At 55.6% G+C, this 27,002-nt stretch overlaps 1 long non-coding RNA gene across 5 annotated transcripts in view; it reads right to left on the minus strand.

Moving 5' to 3' along the window:
* LOC146429390 (uncharacterized) overlaps positions 1-19,390 on the minus strand; it is a 40,355-nt gene extending 20,965 nt beyond the window's left edge. For 2 of the 5 annotated variants that reach the window (XR_014855557.1, XR_014855559.1), the window contains exons 1-2: positions 17,943-19,390; positions 11,767-12,244 (exon numbers count right to left, since the gene is read on the minus strand). This is a non-coding gene — a long non-coding RNA (uncharacterized LOC146429390). Of the gene's footprint in view, positions 1-11,766; positions 12,256-17,147; positions 17,600-17,942 lie in introns of those variants that run through there. The other 3 variants (XR_014855558.1, XR_014855560.1, XR_014855556.1) reach the window with 3 other exon arrangements.
* Between the last annotated feature and the right edge of the window lie 7,612 nt (positions 19,391-27,002).

The raw sequence follows: 27,002 nt of genomic DNA on the forward strand, positions 1-27,002 counted from the left end.
TGCTATTTTTAAATATTTTTAAGGGGAATTTGCGGCAGCCCAACCCAGCCTTCTGCAGATCCAGAGGCCACCAGAGCCCCCAGCGTGCTCCCCAATTAAGCCCTCCCCGCTCAGGGAGCTCGTTACATAAACCTAATTAGCAGGGCTGTGCTTTCAGCAGGGCTCAGGGCTCTGCTAATCCGGGATTTGTTCTCCCAGCCCCGACGGGAGCAGGCAGTGCCAGCCAGGCTGCTCACGTGGGCACAGAGCCCCCGGTGCCCTGTGCCCCCGGGAATGAGGCTCTGGAGGTGAGCTGGGACCTTAATCCTCATCCGACGGGATGGGGGAAAATGTTGGGGGAAAAATATGCTGAGATTTGGGGAGAAAGGTCGGGATTGGGCTGCTGCAAAGCTGGGTACAACTCAGTGGTGAGCCAGCTCTGATGGAAGATGCTTGGGGTGGTGGTCAGGAAAATCAACATGCAACACAAAATCTGAACAATAAAAAAAAATTTTAAAAAATAAAATTTAAAAAAAGCCCAAAACCAAACAGACAGAAAAGGAAAAAAGAGTATCCCATACCAAATTTACAAATAACATCATCACAACACAGAACAAATCTGAACAATAAAAAAAATTTTTAAAAAATAAAATTTAAAAAAAGCCCAAAACCAAACAAACAGAAAAGGAAAAAAAAGTATCCCACACCAAATTTACAAATAACATCATCACAACACAGAACAAAAGAACAAATTACTGACAATCCACCCCTGGAACTTTCTCTATAATTAAGACAAAAATATTCCACTATCATTCTACATTTCAAACATAGCTTAATACTTATTTCACCCATTATTTCTCCCAATATCTCTGCTGGACCCCAAAACGTGCATCCCCCAAAATCCCTTCCCAACAACTCAGAAGCTTGTGCTGTCAGGAAAAGGAAATTCCAGTGCTGCCAACTTCAGCAGAAGCAGCTCGGAGTTGAGCTAATCTGAATGAGGGATCTCCAGGCTAGCATTCCCCAGGCACTGGAGGATGGCACCAGCTCCTGGTAATTGGATCACTCCTCAAGCTTTGAAAATCGGGATTACTCGAAGAGAAAAAAAAAAAATCCTGGGGTTTGACCACAGAGAAAATTCTGATTTTATTCCTTTTTCTTCCCTTCCTGCCTTTTCAGACTTCAGGGCTGTGATATCAAACTGGAGTTTACAAAGAGAAGAGCTGCAAAGTTGCTTAATTAAAAAGGAAAATGAGGCTGCAGAGCACTCAGCCAACACTGAAATCTCAAATTTTAAGCAAAATCATGGAGAAATTCCCAACTCTGGCTCCTCACCCCGAGCCCATCCAGAGGGAGAGCAGCAGGGCCTGGCTGGGATGGATTTCCCAGAGCACCAGTTTGGGATTTTCCTGTTCCTGCTCCTGTTTTTAGCCAAGGGGGAGCAGTTTATTCCCTGGGTTGTGGGGAGGTGAAGCCAGGACAGCTCTGGCAGCAGCATTCCCTCTGCAGCAATTGGAATTTCTAACACACTCATGGCAGCTCGGAGAGAGGCAGGAATTGGGCTCCTAATCCCCGAAATTCAAGGGAATGCAGAAATCACAATTTAGGACTTTTCATCCTGCTGAGCTCCCCACAGACAGCCTGGTGCTGCCTTGCCAAAGTTGGCTTTCCCTTCAGCTTGCCAGAGTTCAAGAAGGATTAAATCCCTTCTGACACATGGCTTCATCATCCCAGAGGATCCCAAAAATCCCTTCTGCAAGGGAAACTCCCCTCCTGGAGCACAGAGCTCCGGAGATCCCAACCCTCACTGGGATCTTTCCTTAGGATCAGGGCTCTAGGGCTGGTCCTGCTCCCCGGGTGAGGTTCAGGGGCACCTGGACAAGCCCTGGGGACAGGGAGGGGACAGGAAGGGGACCAACCCCCTCCCCAAACCTTCCCTCAGGTGAGTCCTTATCAGCCGCCACCCCCCAGGTGAGTCCTTATCAGCCGCGGCACCTCAAAGGGCCATAAAGGGCGGGGAGGGGACAGCTGTGCTCCAGGTGTGCCCCAGGCGGGGCGAGGCCCTTTCATCTCGCCTCCAACCCGCCAAAGGCTGGGGAAAAACCCAACAGGATGGGCTTTTGGGGTTATGGAGACCTTGGGAAGTTTTTATTCCCTGGCATCCATCCGTTGGGAGGCAAGAGGGCTGTGCTGCAGCATCCCGAGAGATTTAGGGTGGAATTGCAGCAACGAGAGCTCCATCCCCGTTCCCAAAGGATGGTGTGGCCGTGGGGACAGGAAAATTCAGGAAAAATACAGAAAGTGGGACCTCATTTTGTGGCCAGGCCTTTGCTTTTCCCAGACTTCCCCAGTGGGATTTAACACATCCCAAGGGCAGAGGTCGCTCCTCACTTCCCCTTCAAGCTCTGCCCGCAGGTGCCAGCCGTGCCCAGAGCCGTGCCAGCCCTGCCAGATGTCACCGCAGGTGCCACCCCGGGGCCAGGGGACCTGTCCTGCCCGGGCAGAGCTGGCCTGTCCTTGGGCTGGGAGCAAACGCTCCCTTATCTGCTGTCCCTTATCTGCCGGGCAAACAGCGGGGTCGCTCCGTGCCGGGCTCGGTGTTTGATTATCCTCATCCTCGTGGGAAGGGGCGGCCAGGGGGGAGGAGGAACTGCAGGGGAATTCCGTGGGAGGAGATGAAACGGAGTTGGGAAAGCAGCAGGTAAACAGGCAGGGAGAATCATCCCGGTGGGATCTGCCCGGCCAGCAGGAAGGGAAAATCTGTGTCCCTAATGTCACAGACAGGGAATGTCCCAGTGGGACCTGCTCAGATCCCTGAAGGAAGGGAACACACCACATCCCAAATATCAGCCAGGGAATATCCCAGTGGGATCTGCTCAGCTCCATGTAGGAAGGGAACAACCATATCCCAAATGCCGCAGGGAATATTCCAATGGGATCTGCTCAGCCAGCAGGAAGGGAAAATCTGTGTCCCAAATGTCAGACAGAGAATATCATCCAGTGGGATCTGCTCAGCCAGCAGGAAGAGAACAACCAACTGTGTCCCTAATGTCACAGGCAGGGAATGTCCCAGTGGGATCTGCTCAGATCCCTGCAGGAAGGGAACACAACACATCCCAAATGTCAGACAGGGAATGTCCCAGTGGGAACTGCTCAGCCAGCAGGAAGGGAATAACTGTATCCCAAATGTCACAGACAGGGAATGTCCCAGTGGGAACTGCTCAGCCAGCAGGAAGGGAACAACCATATCCCGAATGCCACAGGGAATATTCCAGTGGGATCTGCTCAGCTCCATGCAGGAAGGGCACACAGCACATCCCAAATGTCAGACAGGGAATATCCCAGTGGGATCTACCCAGCCAGCAGGAAGGGAAAAACTGTGTCCCAAATATCAGACAGGGAATGTCCCAGTGGGATCTGCTCAGCTCCATGCAGGAAGAGCACACATCACATCCCAAAGGCCACAAGCTCCAAACCCAGGATGTTTCCCCTCTGTTGAGTGAGGAGTTTCTCCTCTCCCAGGAGATGGGAATTCCATGCTGGAGCAGGGAAGGAGTTCTCCTCTCCCAGGAGATGGGAATTCCAGGCTGCTTCTACACGACCTCGATGGATGCAGCAACACCCAGCACTGGCTCCTCATCACACAGGGCCGACCCAAGACCTCCCTGACCCCTTCGATGGGTTTGCTGCCCCCCAAAGCCTCTCCCGGGATCTCCTCCATCCCTAGGGAAGAGCAGAGCAGGGGAAGGACACAACCCCAGCCCTGTCCTGCCTGTCCCTGCCGGTTTGCACACCCTGGCCCAGCAGCTCCATCCCAGGAACAACTCATCCAAGCTCCACGGCTGCATCCCAGGGACAGGACCGCGCCGGGAAGGGCAGGGAGCACACCGGGGAAGGTGTTAAAGAGCCCGGCAGTTGTTTATAACCCGCCGGGAAGCGGCGATTACCCCTTAATCCTCCGGGAGCGCCGCTTTACGAGCTGGAGCTCCCGCCGAGCTGCAGGAGCACCTGGGCCAGGAGCCCCGCGGCACAAACACCCCTCGTCCTCACCTGCCCCGAGCCACCGGCCCGGCGCTCAGCCCCCGGGAGTGTTTTGGGGTCAAACTGCAGGTAATCTGGTTAAAAAAAATCGAAATAAATCCGGTCATCCCCCCCGGTGAGGTGGTGTGAAGGTTATCCTGCTCCGGGCTGGAGGGAGGGAGGAACTCACAGCAGGTTCTGCATAAGGATTTCACCAGGAATCTCCCTTTTCCCACTCTGCCGACCTGCAGATTCCTGGGAATGGAATATTTGAGGTCTGCCAGCTCCTTCCCAGCAGCTGCTCCTGGCCTTGGGCTGGCAGAGACCAACCCAGCCTGTCCCACCTCAGATCATCCCCATCCTCGGGGATATCCTGGGATACCCGGGAAGCCACAGCCAGGCATTCCCACATCCCAGCTGGGAAAACAGCCTTGGCCTAAAACCCCATTTCGGGTTTATTTTGTGATAAAGCTGTGCACAGAGCTCTGGCGCCTCGATCCACCAATTTGGGGCAGTTTGAACACAAACCAGCTCTGAGAAACATCATGCAGCGGTCCTGCCAGGGAAAAAAGTGCATTTTCCCATGGAAAAGTAGAGGGAATACAGAAGCAGCACCCTCAAAATGCAAACTTTCAGTGAGCAGAGCTGAGCAGCAACTCCAACAGAGCAAGGAGCGCCTGCCCTGTGCAGGTGCAACCCAAAATCCCCAAAAATCCCCCAAATCATGGATCTCCCTGAACTTCATTTTCCAAGATTTCCTTCTCACCCCCATCCCACAGCTTCTCCCAGCTCTCTCCCAGCCCAGCTCAGCTCAGCCACAGGGCAAACACCAGGGAATCCCAAATAAAATGGGAACGGTGCAAGGGAGAAGTCCAGCAGCAGGGAGCTGTGCTCCCAAAATATTTTAAGGGATTCTCCATCACTGCAGTGCCTCAAGGCTTTGCTCCAGGAGAGCTGGGATGCTCTGGATGTCACAGATCCCGAGCTCAATATCCCACTCCAGCCAGGAATTTCACACAGGGGCTCTTGAGGAACTGAAGGACTTGCAAGTCCCATTCTCCTTAAGCAGGAGGCTTTAGGAAATCCCAGCCCTAATCCCTGTGTGCTGCATGAGCTGCCCTTCCCTGCTGTAAAAACGGGATAATGTCTTCTTATCCCAGAGGAATATCAGCCTGGAGCTGCTCAGAGGCTGCCCTGGTAAAATCCTGGGAGCAGCTGGGCACAGAATTGCTCCCCAAACACATCCCTGCAGCACTTTTTCCATGGGATTCCTTTCCCTACAGCTCAGCTCAGCCATTCCCACACCCAAGGATTCAAATCCATCGGATTCCACCGTTCCTACACGGCTTTGGATCAATCCTTTCACCCTTCACAGCCTCAGCTCCCCCCTGATTCACAAAGAGGACACAAACAGCCCTTCACCTGCCTGGCCACAGGGGTTTCCAGCCCCAGGGGATCCCAAAACTCCTGGAAAAGAGGCAGGGAGAGCGTGGGAACAGTCAGAGCCCCCGTGGTTGTTTATGGGGTGAAGGAATTGAGGCTGAGTCACGGAGCCAGAGCTGAGCATTCCCAGGAGAGCACCAAACTGGTTCCAGAGGGGGATTCTGGTGCTGATCCCAGAACAACAGGATCCCAAATCCCAGCAGTGGGGGTTTGGCAGGGCTGGAGCAGCTGGAAGGGGATTTAGGACCATCACTTGTAGGGGAGGTGAGATACACACTCCACATCCAAAACTTCCTGCAGGAGCATTCCCAACCACCCTATATGAGTTATTTTATCCCACAGGTGCTCTTCTGCAAAAAGGAAGAGAAGAGCGGAAAGAGAGGAAGGAAAGAGAGGAAGGAAAGAGAAGAGGAAAGAGAAGAGGAAAGAGAAGAGGAAAGAGAGAGGAAAGAGAAGAGGAAAGAGAAGAGGAAAGAGAAGAGGAAAGAGGAAAGAGGAAAGAGGAAAGAGAGGAGAGGAAAGAGAGGAGAGGAAAGAGGAAAGAGAGGAAAGAGAGAGAGGAAAGAGGGGAAAGAGGGGAAAGAGGGGAAAGAGGGGAAAGAGGGGAAAGAGGGGAAAGAGAGGATCTTGGCTGATCCCTGTAGATAGGAGGGAAAAGCTGGGCTCATCCCTGCCAGAAGAGTGTTGTCCATGGGAACACATCACTCCCTTGTCCTTTCAATCCCCCTCTCCCTGCTCCTGCCCACACCCCCTCGTCATCCCGAGATATTCATTATCGCTCCCGATTTCCTAATCTGCAGCACATGATGCAAGAGCAGGACTCGACCCAACACTGCCCATGGAGAGGCAGCCAGGGATGTGGGAAAGCAGTTCCCTGAATCCTAACGGGGCTGGGGACAGCGGGATGGGGACAGCAGCTCCCGTCCCCGGGCAGGAAGGAGGCACAGGCTCCTGGGAAGGATGTCAGAGGTGGGAAAAACCAGCTGCTGCTTCCCCAGGGGACTCAGCTGAGTCAGTGTCCCACCATGGAGCCAAGGCAGCACTGCCAGCATTCCATCAGCACGGATTTCCTGGAGACAGAGGGAAGGGGATGCTGGGGCAGAGGGAGGAGATCTCCCCGTGTGGGGCAAACTCCATCCCAAACCCTTTATTCCTTTAGAGCATTTCCCAAATCTGCTCCTGCTCCTTCCTCCCAGGAAAAGGGAATCCCTCAGCAGCCAGGCCGGGCCGGGCTCCTTCCCAGGAGCAGGGAAAAGCCTGGAAGCAAAGGAATTACAGCAGAGCAGAGCATGGAAAAGCCTGGAAGCACAGGAATTGCAGCAGAGCAGAGCAGGGAAAAGCCTGGAAGCAAAGAAATTACAGCAGAGCAGGGAAAAGCCTGGAAGCACAGGAATTGCAGCAGAGCAGAGCATGGAAAGCCTCGAGAGCCTCGGTGCAGCTCCTGCAAGTGCAGCAAAGCTTCCAGCAGAAAAAGCAGGAGTTTCACACAACCGTGGAATGGTTTGGCTTGGAAAGGACCTTAAGGATCATTTCCAACCCCCTGCCACGCATTTGGTGGCCAAAAACCACCAGCAGCCCGGGGAAAAGGACAGGAAACAAAGCAAAAGGAACGGGGAGGGAGGAAAAAAGGTGAAGGGGGATGGAGAGGAGGGCAAGGGATGGAAAACAGAGGGAAGGATTCGCCCGGAGCCAGATCTGCAGCCTGCTCCTGAAACTCGCAGCCCGCGTGCCAGGCACTCCCGAATACTAATCAGAGCTGGAAAAAAAAAAAAAAAATCAAACAATTAGGAAGGAAAAGTCTCCTGGCAGGGTTTCTCCTGGAGACGTCGGGCTGGTTTTGTTTATGAGCGGGAGGAAGTGGGAACCGCTCCTGTTTGTTCTGCGGGAGAAAAAGAGAAAGCGCCAGTGTTTTAATTTCTCCGCTGAAAAAACCCCTGGAGATTTGGCCTGAAACGGAGCAGGGAGGCTGATCCAGATTCACCCCGCGGCCCTTTTGTTACAAGAAAATATTTGAGTCGTTTTTCCCTCCCCTCCCCTTCTGCGTGGGCAAAGAAAGGGGCAGTGGATACAAAGCCGGCATTTTTTTGTTCCCAGAAAATATCAATGAAAAGAGCATTCCGGAGGCCAAGGGCGCAGCGCAGCTCCCAGGGCAGGGGAGATGCACCCCGGGAAGGGCAAAAATATCAACTCAAAACCTCTTTTTTTTTTTGTTAGAAAGGCAGGTGAGCGACGCTTGGGAAGGTTAAATTCAGGTTTTAACCAGATTTGTGGCTCCCAGTGACACTCCCAGGGCTGGGAGGGGACAAGGTCAAAAAATCCTCATTTACTTGGAGGTGCAACTCGCAGCTCCTCGGGTGCAAAAATCCCTGGATCAACGTTTTCCTTGGGTTTTCACACAGGAGGGGCTCGAAGCAGAATAAATAAAATATTTATTTATTTTCGGTAAAATAAATCAGGTTTTGTGTGGGGCTGGAGCAGCAAGCAGGAGGAGCTGGGAAGGAGCTGGGAAAGTTCCTGGGTGAGGAAAAGCAGATCCCAGGACAAATCCCAGAATCCCAGAGTCCTGGAGCCCAGAGCAGTGTGAGAACAGAGCTTTGTCCCCGAGGCTCTCAGGGGCTTTTCAAACCTCTCTGCTGGGCTGGCAGCTCTTCCCCCACAGGGAGCAGCCTGGTGATGGACAAACCGTGCCATTCCCGGCTAAAAAATTCCCCAAAAAATCGGCTTTTCGGAGCAAAACCCAAATGCCTTCACCATGGAAACCCAGCCTGGGGCTGGTAGAGCCGCTGGAATTCGCCCTTGGCTGAGGCTCGGGAGGAGCCTGGGCAGGGAAATTTTCCTCCTTTCAGCGTGAGGAGTCTGGGACTGCTTGGGAAGTGCCAAGCGAGGAGTCTGGGACTGGGAGTGCTCCCAAGGCAGCCAAAGGATGGGGATTAATCTGCAATAATTCACCCAAAAAGGGGAAAGGAGGGGAAAGCAGGTGGGGAAGGGAGAGGCAGAGCAGGAGCTTTCCAAGCTTTTCTCTGGGAGAAGGAGCATGTTGAGCCATCCCATTAGGAACTCTGGGAATGCTGGAGGTGACCTGGTCAGACATCCCATAATAAACCTCCCCCAGTGTCCTCCTGCCCCTCTGCACATCCCCAAAATCCCACATTCCCAGCTCTCACTCATGGATCAGCAGCTTTCCAGGCGCAGTTTCACTTTTCCCAAGTGCCACACGCTTTTGGCTAAAGGCAGGTCCATGAATGTCACCTTTGTCACCTTGGATCTGCTCCCTCCCAAACCTCACCCCTTATTCCCTCAGCACTCTGCTCTGGGGTGTCAAGAATCACATCGAGATTCTCCAAAATCATGGAATAGCCAGAGCTGGAAGTGATCCACACGGATCATCGAGTCCAGCTCCTGAAAAACTGGGTCTGTGCTTCCACGGGAACCCCGGGAGGCTGGGAATTGCCTTTTCCAGGGAGGCTGGGAATTGCCTTTTCCCGGGAGGTTGGGAATTGCCTTTTCCCGGGAGCAGCACCCTCTGGAATCCATCGTCCCCCCAGGGCTGGCAGCGGGGGATGGATGCAGGGCTCGGAGAGGAGCAGGAATGTCGCGGAGCTCCGCTGCCATCCAGCGGCCGCAGGATCGGCCAGCGCCAGTCCCTCGGCAGGGAAGTCGCTGTCACCCCCCGGGCGACTTTTTCCACAGCAAATCCACCTGGATTGGTTTTTCCCTAAATCCCGCCTCGCCCGCTTGGTGCTGGAGCAGCCCTGCGGTGTTTAACTGCTGCTCCCATGGGGTTTTTACTATTTTTCCCCAGTTTTTTCGGCTCAAAAAGCAGAAGGCTGGAGCACCTCTGCTCTGGAGCCAGGCTGGGAAAGCTGGGAATGTTCACCATGGGGAAGAGAAGGAGCCGGGGAAAATTTGAAATCCCTTCCAGTGCCTGGAGTAGCTCCAGAGGAGCTGATGAGGGGATTTGGACAAGAGATGGAGGGACAGGAATGGCTTCCCACTGATAGAGGGCAGGGTTGGATGGGACATTGGGAAGGAATTGTTCCCTGGGAGGGTGGGGAGAGACTGAGATGGAATTCCCAGAGAAGCTGTGGCTGTCCCTGGATCCCTGGAAGTGTCCAAATCCAGGCTGGGCAGGGCTTGGAGCAGCCTGGGACAGTGGGAGGTGTCCCTGCCATGGCAGGGGTGGCACTGGATGGGATTTAATTTCCCTTCGATCCCAAATATTCCATGCGATCCAGAAGATCCCGTGTCCCTCCCCGGGTTTCCGCGCGCCCCCTGCGGGCCGCGCTGGGTACTGCAGGCGCTGCAGCCTCTGCCGCCAGGGGGCAGCGCGAGCCCGGGAGAGAGCCTGGAATACCGCTGGAATACCGCTGGAATACCGCCGGAATACCGCTGGAATACCGCCAAACCCCAAACCCAAACCCAAACCCAAACCCAAACCCCAAACCCCAAACCCGGAATACCGCTGGAATACCGCCGGAATCCCGCCCGAATCCCTGCCGGATCCCGCTGCAATCCGGCGTCTCCCACCCAAGGGATACTCCCCAGCCGCGATCCCGCATTTCCCACCCGCGATGAGCTGCCGAGCCCCGCTGGGATCTGGGATCCAGCATCTCCCCCTGTACAGGGGTGATCACCTCCTTCCCGGCAGCAAGGAGCCCTCTGAGCAGAGGGATCCCCATCCAAAAAGGCTGAGCCATGGGAAACCACCTTTTCCGGGGGAATATGTGGCATTTTGGGACATGGTTTAATGGTGGCCTCAGCCGTGCTGTGGGAGCAGCTGGACTCGGTGACCTTTAAGGGCTCTCCCAACCCAAATGACTTTGTGACTCCATGAGATGCCGCAGGGGCTGAGCAGGGTCAGCCAGTCCCTAAAACTCTTCCCTGGAGCATCCCTCAGTTTTCCTGGGACAGATCCTGCTCTGCAATGCCCAGATTTGCAGCGAGTCATTAATGGTGACAAACCGCCTTGCTGACAGAGATTTCACAGCCACGGGTTTGGAAAGGGATTGCTAAAGATCACATCACAATAAAGATCTGCTGCTGGCTGGCAGGTGAGGATCTCTGCAGCTGGATTCAGTTCATCCTTCCTGCAGGTTGGACAGCTCTGTGGAAGATGTCCCTGATCTGGCAGGGAGCTGGAACAAGGGAAGCTTTGAGATTCCAAATCCCAACCATTCCAAGGAGTGCAGCGCCAGGACAGGACTCTGAGCCACCAGGAGCACCACCATCTGCCCCACCACACAGAAACATCCCTGGAAAAAGGGGAAAATGCAAAAACCCCAAAGCAAACCCCAAAATCAGCCTGGCTCCACATCACAGCAGCTGGGGCAGAGGAACCAGGGAGGGCTGGGTTGTTTGACACCAATTCAGGGATAAAATCTGTGCCTCAGCTCAGCCCAACGAGCTCAGCTGGAAAATGTGGGTGAAGTCAAGTTCTTGGTACATTCATGGGATCATCAAGGAAAAACCACAATCCTGAGGGACTGGGAAGACACTGAGCCATAACAGCACCAGTCAGAGCCTGATAAGGGGAGGAAAACAAACCACCCCAGCTCTGTTCCAAGAGTTGGATGCTGCAGTGCTCAAGGACACAAATCAAGAGCTGTTCCAGCCACTCAGAACTCCAGGCTTGCATTTGCCACCTCTGGGAGGAGCAAACGCCACATCCTCCTGGATTTGGGGTCACTAGCAGCTCATTCCCCACCCAAGAATCCCCAAGAATTCTCCCAGGCCAAACACCCTCAATCCCAGGCTCCTCGGGCACTCATCCCACATCACACCCCGATGGCAACACCAGCACAAATCCCCTCCAAATCCAAAGTCTGGCATCATTTCCTAGCAGGAAAATGGATTTTCTACCCCAAGGAGGTTCACAGCAGCCTCCCTCCCAAAGGGAGCCTTTCAGCTCCTCCCCTGCACCCACCAGGATGTCCTCAGGACAAGCCACTCATTGTCCCAGTGACGCTGGCAAGCATCCTCCCTGCAGCCACCACTGCCTTCAAAGTGTGCAAAACCATCAGGGAAAGAAAGGAAAACCTCCTGGGAAGCTGCAGCCTTTTAACCTTTTCTCCATCATTCGGCAATCAAGCTCCAGGAAGAAAATTCCTAGTAGGGATTTCAAGCTGAAACGGCACTAAAAACATTCCTGGTTTGGTTAAAGCAGCCAGTCCAGCTGTCAGAGCAAACCTGGCTGCTCCTCATTCCCTTGGAGCAGCTCACTGGATTTGGGCATCTTTTCCTCAAGAGAGGGAAAATATCATTTTCCAAGAAGTTGGACGGGAAGATGCTTTTAAAAAAGTGGGAAAATAGACATTGTTGACTCACCTCAGAGCAGCAGGGTTTGTCCCACAGGAGTGGATGGAATCCTTCCTGCTCCAGAGCCAGGATGCTCAGAGTAGCCCAGAAAAAGATGGAATTGTAGCCTCGGGCTGTAAGTGCTGCTTTTCCACATCTGTCCCTGGGGAGATTCCCTGTGACAGAGCCAGTCCCACCAGCATGGTGCCAAAAGCAGTAAATCCAGCGGATTTTGGGAGGAGCAGGAGCCTGCAGCCTGCTGGTTGTGCCATTCCCAGCTCCAGACAGAAGGGAGCATCCAAATCCCACACGAGGCTCGGGGCTCCAGATCCCAGCGGAGAAGAACCATCCAGGGATAAAAAATCCTGGCTCAGGAGCCTTTCCCTGGTGCAGGGGGACAAGTCCCAATCCTGGGCATGGTCAGGCTCTGGTGTCCTCACTCGTGGCACGAGGAGATCCCAGCAGCTCCCGTGGCCGATGGCATCTGTGAATTCAGGAATGCCAAAACCTGTGGAGAAACTGATGTCAGGATGAGGCCAGGAGTGACCTGGTGTGCAGTCCTTGTTCCCCACGGGGCGCCTGAGCACACCCCGTGGAGCAGGGCTGCAAGAGAGTCCCAAATTCAGCATCCCAAAGGCAGGATTGTGCCAAAATGAAGGAGCCAGCGGGATTTGCCCTGCTGCTGCTGCTGCTGGCCATGCTGGTGGCCACATCCCCAGGGAGCACTGGCCACTTCCTCGCTCAGGACTGGTCCCACTGGTTTCTGGCATGCAGGATTCCTGTTTAAACCCATCCAGAGGAAAGAGAGGGATCGATTTCCTCGCAGGGAACCACATCTGTGCACAGCAGCGACAAACAGCCCTGCGGCTCACAGGTGACAATTCCCAAGGCGAATTCCCGCCAGGAAAGCAGGAGCTGACACCTTCCAGGCTCCAGGGAGAGCTCAGAGGCTCTGCTGAGGATAACCCTGAGCACAGCCTGTCCCCACTTCGGTGACAACCCCAGCAGAGGAGCAGCAAAACCAACCCATGGAAGTCAGGGAGGCGCCAGCAGCGAAGCAGCGATCCCTCTGCCCGGAAAGCAGCGGGGACAGGGGACAGCCAGCAATTTTTGGGGGGGATTCTGGACTCCTTGCCGTGTGCCAGGTCCCCTCAGAGCCCCTCACGTGGCCACCCCGCTCGCAGCAGCCCCGTTAGGCCTCGTTAGGGCGCCGCAGCTCCCGGCACAAAGTCCGTATTTGTTTCCCCGCAGGGGTGGAAAGAAAGGGGGTTTTGTGTTTTTCTTCCTCTGCTCTTTGCAGGCTGCGGGGAGTTTATTTGACACTCCAGCACTCTTTGTGAGCTGAGTGCCCCGGGATAAATGCTACCCTTAAGAGTTACTTGGCGTTAGACAGAGGGACCCTCTTCAGAGGAGAATGGGGGCTTGTTGGGATGGGGCGGGAGGGGCGCGGGGAGGGGGGCGAGAGGAGAGCCCTCATAGAAGGGTCTCTGTCCTGCCCTCACAATGGGGCGAATTCTTCAAGATACCGCGAGCTGAAAGGAAGGAAGGAACTTTCCTCCTTTTAAAAAGGATTTTCGGGAACAATTGGAGAAGCCATAGAAAGGGGAGCATTATTCCCCATCCAGGCCGCTGGGCTGGGAAGCTTCTCCCTCCCCCTCCGAGCGCCGGGCTGGGCAGATCTGACGGATCCCAGCGGAGAGGTGGGATGAGGGTCACAGGGGGGTTATGGAGGTGTCCTGGTCCTTGTCCCCCTCCTCCCACGAGCCACCTGCTCCTCCTGCCTCCAGAGGAAGGATTATCCCAGGAGCACGGATTGAACACCCACCGGTGGCCCAGGATGTCACCACCGTGCCAGAGATGCAGGAGGAGCTCTCTGTCCCCAGAGACACGATCCACATCCAGCTGGAGGATGGAATTTCCATGGAGAACAGCTGGAGAGGGAGCCAGGCAGCTCCAGGTGAGCAGCTCCTCCTCCCCAGCCCATGGAGAGCTCTCTGCACACCCTCAGTCCCACACAGCCCAGGAAAGGGAGTTAAACTTTGCCTGGGGAGCTTCACCTCTAGCCTGGCACCACCACAGACCCCAAACTCCTCCAGGGCATGGATTCACTCCCGTTCCCTCCCAGAGCCCCCCGAGCAGCACCCTCAGCCCCAGGAGCTGCAGCCAGCATTCCCAGCACCTCCCACAGGTCACTGTCACCCCAGAGTGTCACCCCAGAGGCTCCCTCGTCCCCTCTGCACCTCCAGCTTTTCAGGATCAAGCACCAAACCAAGCCCGAGGAAGAGCTGTGTGGAAACCTCCTGGAGCTCATCCCAGCACCCCAGCAGGGAAGGAAACTACTCTCCAGAGCCTGGGATTGCAGGGAAGCTCCTGTCAGCTGGAATTCCCGGAGCTCCTGGCCTCAGGGACAGCCACCTGCCTCTTGGTGTCACTGGCAGCCCAGGTGCCAGTGCTGGCAGCAGTTCCTGTCCCTGCAGGGCCACCTTCCCTGGCGCTGGGCCAGTGCCAGCCCTGGGTCTGTGTGCAGGGACAGTGCCAGCAGGAGCTCCTGAGCAGCCACCCCACACCTCTGCAGGGCCCACACAACAAAAATGGCTTTTCTCTGACCAGCTCAGAAAAAACTGCCTAAAATCTGGAATCCTTTGGCCAGGGAGAGCAGTTTAAAGGAGCAGCAGCAGGAGCTGAAACGACTCCAGTGACAGCAGTGAAGCTCCAGCTTGGGGACAAGGTGACACCGAGGTCCCAGAGCAGCTGTCCCCAAGCAGGGCACATCGCAGGGGTCCAGAGGCAGCCCGGGGCTCCCGTGTGGCACAAAAACCCTCCTGGCCCTGCTGATCCAGTCCTGTTCCGAGGAGATCCAGGCTGCCTTAGGCTGAGCTTTACCCAGCTCAGCCCCTTCAGAGACCACGGAAGGTTTTCCTGCAGCTCTGATCTCCTCCAGGGAGGAAAACCAGGAATAAAATCCCGAAGGATTCAGCTTTAGAAACAGCCTGACCAGACAACATTTGCTCCTAATACAAAACCCATTCCGTCCTTTTTTTTTTTTCCCTTTTTCCTTTTTTTTCCCCTTTTTTCCCCCCTCAGGAAAGCTGCACAACCACCCAGGGATCAAACACATTTATTTAAAGGCTTAGCTTTTAGCCCGCAAAAAAAACATCTGCGGCTTGGCAGAAGGAGCAGCCAATTGAATTTTTAAAAAACGTTCCCTTCTGAGGGCACGGCAGCAGCTCAACCCCGGGGCTGAGGGCTTCACACCTCATCAGCCCCGCGGGGAAAATCCAAAAAAAATCCCACCCAGAGAACCCCGAGGTGAGAACAACCCCTGACCGCCTCCGTTCTTCCTCTCGGAAAGAGCTTCCTGCCATCCCAGAGGGGAAAACCCAAAAATTGGGAAAGGGGGAAGCCTTGGACACGAAGCCCCAGCGAGAGCAAACCCTAATCCTGCCGAGAGCTTCCATCAAAACGAACCAGCGTTTATCAGAGAGCTCTAGGAGGCAAAAAACCCCATTTCCATGCCGTGTTTTCTTCCACGGGGACCTTTCCGCGAGCATTCCCCCGCCGGTTTCTGCCTTAAATCCATCCTTCCCGGTGGAATCAGCCCTGCCGAACAAGCCACCCTTTGTCAGGCACCTCCAGCTCCCGGCCGGCCGCGGTGTCTGGCGGAGCCCTGCGCTTTCCTCGCCCTCTCTTTTGTTGCTCCGCTCTTCTGTTCAAAGTTCAAACGAGCCCCGAGCCCCCCAGGAAGCCGCATTGTGCTGCTGGCATTGTCGCCCCGCTGCCCGGGGAGCCGCAGGGCGGGGAGGGTGTGGCGCAAAAATATTTGATCTCCGAGAGTTTGAGACGCTCTGAGCGTCTCTCAGCCGGGAGAACTCCCAGATGGAGGAGGTTGAGTCCAAAACTGAGTCCAGATCTGAGGCAGCTGCTGCTCAAACTCGCCAGGGAGAAGGGATGCTGGTGGAATAAATGGATTTCAACCCAGGCGCAATGGGGAATGCGGGAAGTGCAGCCCTTGGAAGAGCCGAGGGGATTCCAGATGGCACAGGCAGAGGGATCCTAAAAACAGCCAAAATCCCAACATCCCCCCCCTCCGCACCTGTAACCCCAACCCCAGCTCACACAGGTGAGGGTGAGGTGACACCTGAGACCCCAAAATATCCGCTTTAACTCCCAGCTGCTCCTCAAACCCTTCAGGCTGCCACCGCGGGTGACACCGTGACGCTCGTGTGGCCACAGATTGTCGCGGTCTGCTTGGGGCATTCCTCATTTCGCAGCCCTTTCGGGGCGAATCCACCTTCCCCAGAACGTCGCAGCCATTCCAGAGGGATTTGGGGAATTCTTTAGCCAAGAGGAGCATCCCGGGACTTCAGCACCTCCACACTGGGACCTGCCGACATCCCGGAGTGTGGGATGAGCCCGTTTGGGATGTTTTCCCTGTCTCTGCAGGCAGGAAAATCCTGCTGGGCTCCACAGCTCTGCATTCCTGGCTCGGCAGAGTGAGCAGGGACACTCCTGCTCCCAAATCCCCTGGGCTGGAGAAGCACCTGCAGCTCCTGGAATGGGATCTAAACCCTGGCTGAACCCACCTTTCTGCTCAGCCTGCCCCAAAGGAAACCAAAATCCCTCCTTCCTCGGGAAACACCTCAGCCTTCCCCAAAATCGCTCCTTCCTCGGGAAGCACCCTGCAGGTGTCACCGCTCCTGCCGCGAGGTGACTTCACCCCCTCCTGACAGCGCAAGAAATGGGTTTGGGTTTTTTTTGGTAGAAATTGTTCCCACAAAGCTCCTTCACACCTCAGCTGGGAGGATTGATATTCCCGCAGTCAGAGTGACCCCACAGCTTTCCAAACGGGGTGACACTGCCACATCGAATGGAGCTTGAGGGGTGCCACATCTCCCAAATCTTTGGTTTGGGACTCCTGAACATAGAAAGAGCTTGGTAAACTTAAAAAGAAATAAATTTAAAAAAAAAAAAAACAAACTGATAGAGCAGATCCAGCTGGTTTTAGCAGCAAAACCTTGGAAAAAGAGAACACAACATTCCTGTCTCTCCATCAGGGGATCTAACTCCCCACGCGTGGATTCCACACCTGGGGGGAAGGATTGAGGCGAACCAGGAAGATTTTTTTTCCCCCCTGAATTCCACAGGGAAATAAGACCTCAGATGTCCTGAAAGCATCACCTGCCCGCCAACAGAGAGGGACAGTGTCCCTGGAATCTCCTTCACATCCCCAGGCAACCCAAAACGCAACCCAAAGCCTGAGTCACCAGCGCTCTGCCCCCCTTTCCCTCCCCCCAGCTGTGCCCGTGATTATAAAAAGATGTCTCAATTAGCGAGAGCTGAGCAATCGCCGCAGCCTCCAAAGCCTTCGGAGGAAACCCATTCCGAGCCAGCGGAGAGCAACACCAACAATGTCTGGGCAAGAAAAGCTCCTCTTGTTTATATCAAAGTAACCTCAACCATCCTCTCCCCAAAACAAGCACCGCTGGCTCTCCGCAGGGATCCCAGGCTGGAGTTCCCCTGGCCACGCCGGGTCGCCGGGAGCAGACAGCGCTCATTTCTGCGTGTGCTCTTGGCTGCAGGTCTAGACTGGTGTGGTCTTTTTGTTGTAGGCAGCGAAAGAAGGGAGTCATTCATATTTTTCCAGGATTCGCACAAAAGTGCTCTTGTGCATCCCCAGATGCCGCGGATGGCCAGCGCCGATCCAGCTGCCGGGCTGGCCATCCGCGGGGCTGGGGACAGCCGGCAGGGGAGGGGACAGGGCTGGCGGGGGCTGCCCAAAGCCCCGCTCGGGCACCTGCCCCGCGGCGAGGCTTTTGGGGAATGCGTTCCCACGGTAGGGGAGGGGAAAGTCGTGTGCGTGTCCCTAAAAAAAAATTTAAAAACCAAAACCCCACCAAAAATACCCACCAAAAATACCGAAAAGGAGGAAGGAAAACACCAGCCACACGCTTTTCCTTGGAGGGAAGAGGAAAATTTCCCCCCACGCCCGCCGGGACCTTGCGCTGCCTCCCGACCTGGGAGCATCCCGGAGCGCCGGGAAGGGGAACGGCCGGGGCGGGGGACACAAAGGCGATGGCACGGGGGGACAAGCGACACAAGCGACACCGGGACCGGCAGCGAGGAGACCCGCAGTGCCCGGCTGAGCCCCCAACACCGGCAGCGGCAGGAGCCCCGTGCTGACCCCCCGAGACCCCCGAGGCACCCACCTCCACCTCCGCGTCCCTCGGCAGCGCCAGAACCCTCCCGGGGCTGCGGCATCATCCTCCTCCTCCTCCACAGCCTCACCCCGCTCCGGGGCTCCGGACAGCGCCGCGCTCCCCTCTCCCGGCGGGAATATCCCGGGAATGCCGGGCAGAGGCCGGGATGGGCACCGGGAGCGACTCCGCCGCAGCCAGGGATGCTCCGACTGCGGCTGCCGGGCCATTCCGCCTTTTATAGCCCCGCGGCGGGCGGGCGGGCGGCGCGGCTTCACGGGACTTGTAGTTCCTCCCCCCGGCCTGGAGCCACCTCCCTCCGTCCTTCTGTCCCTCCCTCCTTCCCTCCTTCCCTCCCTCTGTCCGTCCGTCTGTCCGCGGGGAGGGGAAGGCAGGGCGCGGCCGGTGGGGGAGAACCCGAGGGTCGGGGAGGTTTCAGCCTTCCCGCCGTGCCCAGGGGAGGGGAAGAGCCGCTGGTTTGGCTGGAAAATCCCATTTTTCCGAGGATTTCCGGGAGTCGCATCCCTGGCACAGCCAGCCCGACGCCAGAGCGGCCCTAAAGTGAATGAGTAACCCCAAAAAGCTCGGCAGCGACAGCCAGCGCTCCGATTGTCCCGGGTATTGGTTATTGTTCCGTTTAATTATTCTCCCAATTATTAATTTAACTTAATTATTAACCCACCCGTGGAATGAATGAGCAATTAACCGTGCTGTTGACTCCGGGGCTCGTTCAAGGCCCGTTCTCCCAAGTCCTGGGATGGAGCTTTGTCCCGCAGCTTCCCTCTGCTCTCTGCACCCCACGTGCTTTGGGGAATGTCCCCGAGGGCACAGCGGGCACGAGGAGGGGGTGGCACCATGCCCAGGGTCCCCTCCATGTCCCCTGGGAGCTGTGACAGGGGACGAGGTGCTGCTCGAGGGGGATGATCCTCACCGACCTCGCCCCAGGTGGCCAATGTCACACCCCAGCAGGGACAGGGACACAAATCCAGCCCCTTCCCACCTGCACCAGGCTGGCATTTACCATCCCACACCCTCGGAATTGCTGCTGAAGTGAAACCACAGACGTTTTCTAGGACAGGAGGGGCTGAGGGAGCAAGAGGGAGAGCAGAGGGGAAGGAAAAAAAATCCCTCCTGGCAGCTTTTCAGGGCCCGAAGCCGGAGTGGAAATGCTTCCCTGCCCTTAATTGCTTCGAGAGCAGATGAATTTCTTGAAGAAACCGCAGCTGAAACGCTGCACAAATCACATTGTTGTGCTTGTGTTGGCTGCCTGCTGAAGGAGGGAAAAGGTCATCGTTTAGGGGATATTAAAAAGGGGGGGAAAAGCCATATTTTAGCGCTGTGCAGGAGGGGGTTGTGCTGCGTTTTCACAGCCGCGGTCTGGAAATTCAAACCTGTTTGGCAAGAGGCGGAACGGGGCGAGGAGAGAGCTGGGGAAAGGCTGCAAGTGATGGAGTTATCCTGCTCCAAGGCCAGGCTGGATGGGGTTTGGAGCACTCTGGGACGGTGGAAGGTGTCCATTGATCCAACACCACCTCAGCTGGGTCTCCCAAGGGCTCCTGGGAGCTCACAGAGCTGTGGAATTGGATGGGATTTCCAAAGGCAAATTCCCATTTTTATAACTCAATTCAGACGTTTTCTTCCCTTTTTCAGTGGCATTTCCTTCAGAGCCACAAGACGTGGAGCTGTCAGGCATCATCTCCCGAAAAAACCTGGAGCTCTCCAAGGCTCTGCCAGAGCTTCTGGGTGAACCTCTGACGGGTGTGAAGGACCCCGAAAGCCCCTGGGTGCCTCCCAGACACCCCAAAGAGGGAGGAATTCCCATGGAAAGCTGCACCACTCATTCCCAGAGGAGCCTGACGTGGATTTCTGGGATGGTCCCAGCCCTGGTTTTTCCAGAGGCTGCCATGATGGTGTTGGGAGATGCCGGAATGGGATCCCTGCAAGCACAGGGATGTTGTTTGGCAGTGCCAGCCGTGGCTCCTTGGAGAGGACAACATTCCTGCCTCGCATTCCTGAGGCAGAGGGAAAAGCCCTGGAGCGCTGGGGTGGGCGGGGAAGGAGCAGGATAAAGTGCACGTGGATCAGGGAATCGAGAGCTTGGGGATGGAAGGATGTCAGCCAGATGTTCCCAAGATGGGAAATATCCATGGTTTCCCTGCTTGGAGCAGCTGGAAACATCTTTTATCCCTTTATCCCATGGGAAATCCACGGCTCCCCAGTGGGGTGAGGAACACAGAATTCTAGGATCATTCAGGATGGAAAAGACCTCCAAGATCATTGAGTCCAACCTTCAAATATCAAATCCAACGTGGGAATGGGAGGTCTGGATCTGCTGGCTCTGAGTTTTCTAAGCTTTGAAGGAAGGGAATCCTCAGTGCAACAGCCAATGGAAAGGGAAGAGGGTTTTGCTGGAAAGGGAAGAAGTTCTGCTCCTCACTCCAGGGATGGCTTTGGGGCTTCCAAGGGGGCTGAGAGACCACCAGGAGGATGGACTGGATGGCCAGGAGTTGTCAAGGAGGAAGGATTGGGTTGCTGATTTCTCCAGGGAAATAGGGAAGCAATGGGAGCTCTGCTCTGGGAAGGGAGAGGCAGGAAAACTCCTGATTCCTGTCAAAAATGTTGTTGGTGCAAACACTTTGTGAGCAGTTTGGGTTCACAGCCCCAGGCCGTGTTGCTTTTCCCACCCCAGCTTGGGAATGGCACTTCCATAAATCCACACCGTGGGATTTGCTGGCGGTTTTCCCCAGAAAAAAAAACCCAAAAAACAACAAAATAAAGCATTTAGTGATGGGCAGGAAAATAAAGAGATCAGGGAAGGGTGAGCTGAAGGATTGAGTTCCCACAGGATGGCTGCTCCCTGTTCCCAGGGCCTGCCCAGCACACTAACCTCTGGAAGTCCTCTGACCTTCAAATACCCTCCCCAGCCCAGTTAAATCCATATAAATATATGGAAATATGGGAACAAAAAGCTTTTTCTTTCCAGCGCTGAGAGTGCCAAGTGCTGCAGGAGCCAATAAAGAGCTGCTGCTCCAGGGAGCTGTGTCAGGTAAAACACAAACAACCCCAATCTTCCCCCAAAACTTCAGCCAATCCCCGAATTAAAAAAAAAAAAAATAAAAATAAAAATAAAACCAACCCCCAACGCTGAGGTTTGTAAAAGAGGAGGAAAATGTGGTTCTGTGTTTTTAGCTCTGGATCCCAGCCTGGCCCACAGGGCTGGGAAGGAAGGGCTGCTGCAGCTGCAGGAGCACTGGGAGAGCTGGAAGGGAGCTGGAGCAGAGCTGGGAGGCTGCAGGGCTGGGAAACCCTTGGGGACACTCCTGGGACAAAGGGACACCGAGGGCTCACGGCTTGGGATCATCCCAGAGCAGGAACAGGGGGAGTTCCCAGGGCATGTGGGGTGTCCCCATCTCCCAAAAAAGGGGCAGAGGTGCCACATTTTGATCTGTTTGTCCAGAAGTTGGACCTGATGGTTCTGGATTTCTTTCCCAACCTTTCTATGGAGCCACAGAGAGAGAGGGAGAGACACTTCCAAACCACCAGGAGCAGCCTGGAATTCCCATCCGGGCTCCAGGAGCTTCCCAGCGCCCTGGGCAGGACAAGGGCAGGGCTGAGCGAAGGCACAGCGTCACCTGTTTGCTCAGTGCCACCAGCCCAGCAGGGCTGAGAGGTGTGAATGCCACTGCCAAGGTCACTCAGGACACCTGGGACTCACAGCACAGCCCTCCGTGGATTTTTCACATCCTTCCATCCACCAGGGAAGGCAGAACAGCCTCCAACCCCCCAAAATCGCCGTGAGCACAAAGCAAAGGGTAAAGTGATGAACCCCGAGAGCCAAATCTGCTCCTCAATGGGGCAGCGACACAAAAAAATCCCAATTCCTGCCACACCAGCCCCACACGAGGGTCTGCACGTCACTCAAGGACCCTTAAATCACTCAAAACGAGCCTTAAATCCCGCCGGCCGTTCAAAAATCCATCGTGCGCTCAGGAATAAACCCATCGGGGAGATAAATCCACCCTCCAGCCGGCCAAGGTGACTCATCCCCCGCCTCGGAGCGAAGCCCAGGAGCTCACCCTCCGAGCAGGGCTGTGATTTAGTGTCTGTGCCTTTCTCTCCCCACACTCCTTGCCTCCCGCACAAGGATCCATTGAGAGGCTGCAGAACAAACGCTCCCTTATGCAGCTCCAAAAAACGTCTCCGTCGGTTTGTGTGAGGCAGCTGCGGCGGAGCTCGCTGTGGTTACTCATTAACCGCGGCTGCCCCAGCACGGGAAGGAGGAATCGACTTCAGAGACCCTAAAAAAAAAAGGGGGAAAAAAGAAGGAAAAACAAACCGGCAGTGAAAATAAATACATCAGGTGTCCTGGAAAAGGACGTGGAAAAAACAGGTGGTTCCCGGGTTGGGATGGGGTTTGGGGGAAGGGGGGATGATGGCGGGGAGGGAAGTGTGTGGGGACAAAAGGGGAAGGGAAGGGAAGGAAGAGAGGGGACAGAGAGACGCTTGTGCTCGGCAGAGAGGCTGTGAGTGCCTGCGGGGTGGGATTGCAGCCGGAGCCATTCCCCATTCCCTGCTCCCGGCGCGTTTGCCGTGAGAATGAGGGGCTGCCTGGGCTGGGCAGCATTGCCCGGGGGTCACTCTGCTCCCCAGGCCAGGAGAGCCCCGCGGTGAGCTGTCCTGGCTCTTGGATTGCCACCCCCGGAGCCAGCTGTTCCCAGCCTGGTGACAAGGATGAGGTGTCACCTCCAGCCTCAGGGTGCTGCTCTGGCCATCACTGCGTCCTTCACCTGCTTCTCCACCATCCCCATCCACGGAAAATCCATCCCTCTGTGTGCCTTCGGTGCTCACCTTCTCCAGACACGGATCCTGGGGAGAAAGCCATGGCAGGAATCATGGGAAAGGCTGGGAAAACCCTCTGAGATCATCCAGTCCACACTGCCAATCCCACCACCCATCCATGTCCCCAAGTGCCACATCACTTGGATTTTAAATCCCTCCAGGATGGGGACAACTCCACCCTGGACAGTCCTTCCCATGGAGTTTTTCCCAAAATCCAACCTAAACCTCCACCGGTGCAACCTGAGAGCATTCCCAGAGTCCCATCACTCATTCCCTGGGAGAAAAGCCTCCTGGATCTGTGGAGCTCCTGTGGAGCAGGGCAGCTCCGTGGCAAGATTCCCTGGATGGGCTTGAAGGTCCTTTCCAACCCAACCCACCCTGCAATTCCATGATTCCCTGGACAAAATCCCTGCTGGGACCTTTTCCAACTGCTCCATGGGTGACACCCCACCCCCGCTCCCAATCGAGGGGGCAACAGGGACCCCTCCCAGTGTCCCAGGTGTCCCCGAGGGCTGGGATGTGCCCGTGGAAGGGCAGGCAGCTCCCTCCCACCCCGGCCAGCCGGTGCTCCGGGGGAACAGGTACCTCGTGCCGGAGTTTTTCCGCGGGATGTGAAACATCTGGAGCCGGGCGGCACAAGGCAGCCTTTGTGCAGCTGGGGAAGGCTGAGCCAGAGAGCAGCACTGGGCTGGGACAGCTTCGAGGAGAGGGGGAGGGAGAGGGGAAAAGAGAGCAGAGGGAAGGCAACCCCACTGGGGAAGGAATCTCAGCCTCTCCTCGGAATTTCCAGCTCACTGTGCTCGCCCTGCAGAGCTCCCTCGGGGTTCTCTGCATCCCTTTCCCAACGGGAATTCCTCACTGCAGCCTGGCTGTGTCCAGGCTGGGTTGAGCAGCTCTGTGGAGCTGGTCCTGGCTGTGGTAAAGAGTAAAATTTAATTATCCTGATTAAATTTAACTTCGGATGTGGAATCGTCCCCTCTTGGCTCGCAGCAGAAGGGATGTTTCCCTCTGGGATTATCAGATCTCTTGATTTAAGAAGTGCTGATCAACTGATAACCAAAATGGCCTGGAGGGTTGATATCCCTCAGGAATGAATGTCCAGGCAGAACTGCCGAGCTCAGGGGGATTGGGAAAGCTCGAGCTGAGGGTCTCTGTGCCTGGAGACCCTGATGCTTCTCCTTATCAGTTGTCATCCTGCCCGGGCACAGATAACCCTGGAAATCGAGCTCAGGAATTTCCCACCTTTCCTTGGCCGAAGGAAAGGCACAGCAGATCCTCCTCTGCTTCCCGGGGGAGCCACGGGAGGTTGGGATACCCCAGGCAGGGGGTTTGGGGGCAAGGTGGGCTCTGCTCACCTCTTCAGAGGGAAAACTGAAATATTCCTTTGGAGCCAGGAGAGGCCAGGATGGGGAGCCAGGGGCTGTTACAGGACTGGAGCCCACTGGGGAGCGCTGGGAGCTGTCCCCACCCACCGCAGGGGACAGGGACATCCCTGGAGCAGCACATCCATCGGGCAGCTCATCCCAGGCTCCTGCTCCAGCACAGCCACATCCCCGAGCTCTCCATGAATCCCAGCGGGGCTGGAGCTCCCACCGGCCGTGCCAGGGGAGGAAAAATCCCCCAAAATCCCCCCAAAATCCCTTTGTCTCTTCCACCCACCGGAGCTGCGCTTGCAGAGCAATTACCGAGCCCTCGGGGGTCTCACACCCAATCGCCGGGGCCTCCTGCTGCTGGGAGTTAATTTGTTTAATGATCCGGGAGGCCCTAGGGGCTCCTCGGTGTCAGCATGCCCTGCTCTCCCAAGGGCTTCGCTCTCCACCCAGAACTTGGTGAAATCCTCACCAAGACAAAATTGAGGAAATCTCCCCCTGGTTCCTGAGGGTCTCTGACTTCCAGGGACACGCCAGGGATGCTGGATTCAGGGAAAGGACCTGCAGATCCTCCCGGAGGTTCATGCAGCAGAGATGAGCCGGGATAAATCGCAGCCTGGGAAAAAAGGAAAAAGCAAAATACATCGTGAGATGTGATTTGTGTTTGAAATCCAACCTGCTACCAGCCCGGACTGGGAGAAAGTGGGATGTTCCATCCTTCACTGGAGTGCAAACCTTGGGGAAAAAAGGGGGAATGAAAAGGGTTGGGAATGCTGATGCTGTTGGTTTGTCCTGCACGGAGCTGGGGGAGCAGTGCTGGGGATTGGGAACTGGGGAAGGATCCCAATGGAATTGGGGTCCTGGAGGAGCTGGGGGTCCCAGTGGGATTTGGGGTCCCCGGAGAAGTTGGGGGTCCTTGGAAGATTTAGGATCCTGGAGAAGTTGGGTCCCTGGAGGATTTGGAATCCTGGAGGATTTCGGGGTCCCAGGAGGAGTTGGGGGGTCCCTGGAGGATTTGCAGTCCCTGGAGAATTTAGGGTCCCTAGAACAGTTGGGGTACCTGGAGGAGATGGGTTTCCTGGAGGAGTTGAGGTCCCTGGAGGATTTAGGATCCTGGAGAAGTTGGGGGTCCCTGGAGGATTTGGGGCTCCCTGGGAGAGTTGGGATCCCTGAAGGATTCGGGGTCCCTGGAGGAGCTGGGGGTCCCTGAAGGAGTTTGGGTCCCTGGAGGACTTGGGGTCCCCAGAGAAGTTGGGGTCCCTGGAGGATCTGAGGGTCGCTGGAGGATTTGGGGTCCCTGGAGGAGCTGGGTTCCTGGAGGATTTGGGGTTCCTGGAGGAGCTGGGTCCCCGGAGGATTTGGGGTCCCTGGAGGATTTGGGGTCCCCGGAGGATTTGGGGTACCTGGAGGATTTGGGGTCCCCGGGACACCCCAGGCTGTGGGACATCCCCACCCCAGCCGTTACCAGCACCTCCCTCCATTGTTCCCCAACCCGCATTTTTCCCCATGACCTCATCTTTCCTTGGCTCCCGCCGGTGCTTTTACGGCCGGGAAATGGTTTTGCAGCCAAAGGAAAGCAGATCCAAGGTTCTCTTTCTTCCCTCCCGTTTCCACCCGGGTTAGTTTCTGCTCCAGGCACCGCCGAGGGTTTCTGTGAGACGAGGGAGCTCAGGAACGTTTTCCTTGTTCCTGTAGGAACACGAGAGGCACCAGCCAGAGGTTTCACCAATTCCCCACAGGAACCAGCCCTGGACACAAAAGCTTTTCAGTTATCATCAGCATTTTGGAAGATTATATTAAAATAAACCTTCAGGCTCCGTTTCCTGCTCCTCAGATCCCCCCGCTAGGATTATGAGGCACAAAAAACATTTCCCAGAAATCCCAATAAAGGCCACGCTAGGAATGCTTTCCCCCTGTTCTCACACAAATCCTCCACGCTGTAAAAGCCTCAAAACAAGGAATGAGGCACGAAAATGGGAGCTGGGCAAGCTGCAGATCCCACGGGGGGTGATTTTCACTCTTTTCCCATTTGGGAAAACCGTCTGGGTTGAAGAACTGGAGTTGGAATTGGAATTGGAATTGGAATTGGAATTGGAATTGGAATTGGAAAAACTGGGACTGGAATCCTTCTTGGACCAATGGGAATTCACCTTTCCCACCTCACCCAACTCCTGAGGAGGAGCATGGAGAACATCCCAGTGAGATGGCACAGGAGAATCCTTCCCCAGCCACCACCCAGCTGCTGAGCAGTGAAAATGGAGCATTTCAAGCAAAACAAGAAAAAGGGAAGCAGGAGCTCATCCATGACTGCAGTCCCAGCAATCCCACACAGACACGAAGCTGTTCAATGGCTGGTTGACCATGCAAGACTAAACAAATTTACTGAGAGAGAGCCAATAAATACCTAAAAAATACCTGGTATTCAATTAAAACTTGGAGTTGCTCAGCCTGGAGAAGGGAAGGCTCTGGGGAGACCTTCCAGTGCCTCCAGGAGAGCTTGAGAGGGACTTGGGACAAGGGCTGGAGGGACAGGACACAGGGAATGGCTTCCAGAGGGCAGGGATGGATGGGATATTGGGAAGGAATTGTTTCCTGGGAGGGCAGAGAGGCTCTGGGGTGGAATTCCCAGAGAAGCTGTGCTGCCCCTGGATCCCTGGCAGTGTCCAAGGCCAGGCTGGACAGGGTTTGGAGCAACCTGGGACAGTGGAAGGTGTCCCTGCCCATGGGATGGTGGCACTGGATGGCATTTAACGCCCAATTCCAACCCAAACCATTCGGGGATTCTCGGAAATCTCAACAAACTCAACAACTCCCCAATCCCCGCCCTGGGAAAAGGACATCCCGAGCCAAAATTCCTTGTGAC

This window comes from Lichenostomus cassidix, chromosome 18 (genome assembly GCF_008360975.1).
Source record: "Lichenostomus cassidix isolate B80296 chromosome 18, HeHo_3.0, whole genome shotgun sequence".
Lineage (NCBI taxonomy): Eukaryota > Metazoa > Chordata > Aves > Passeriformes > Meliphagidae > Lichenostomus > Lichenostomus cassidix.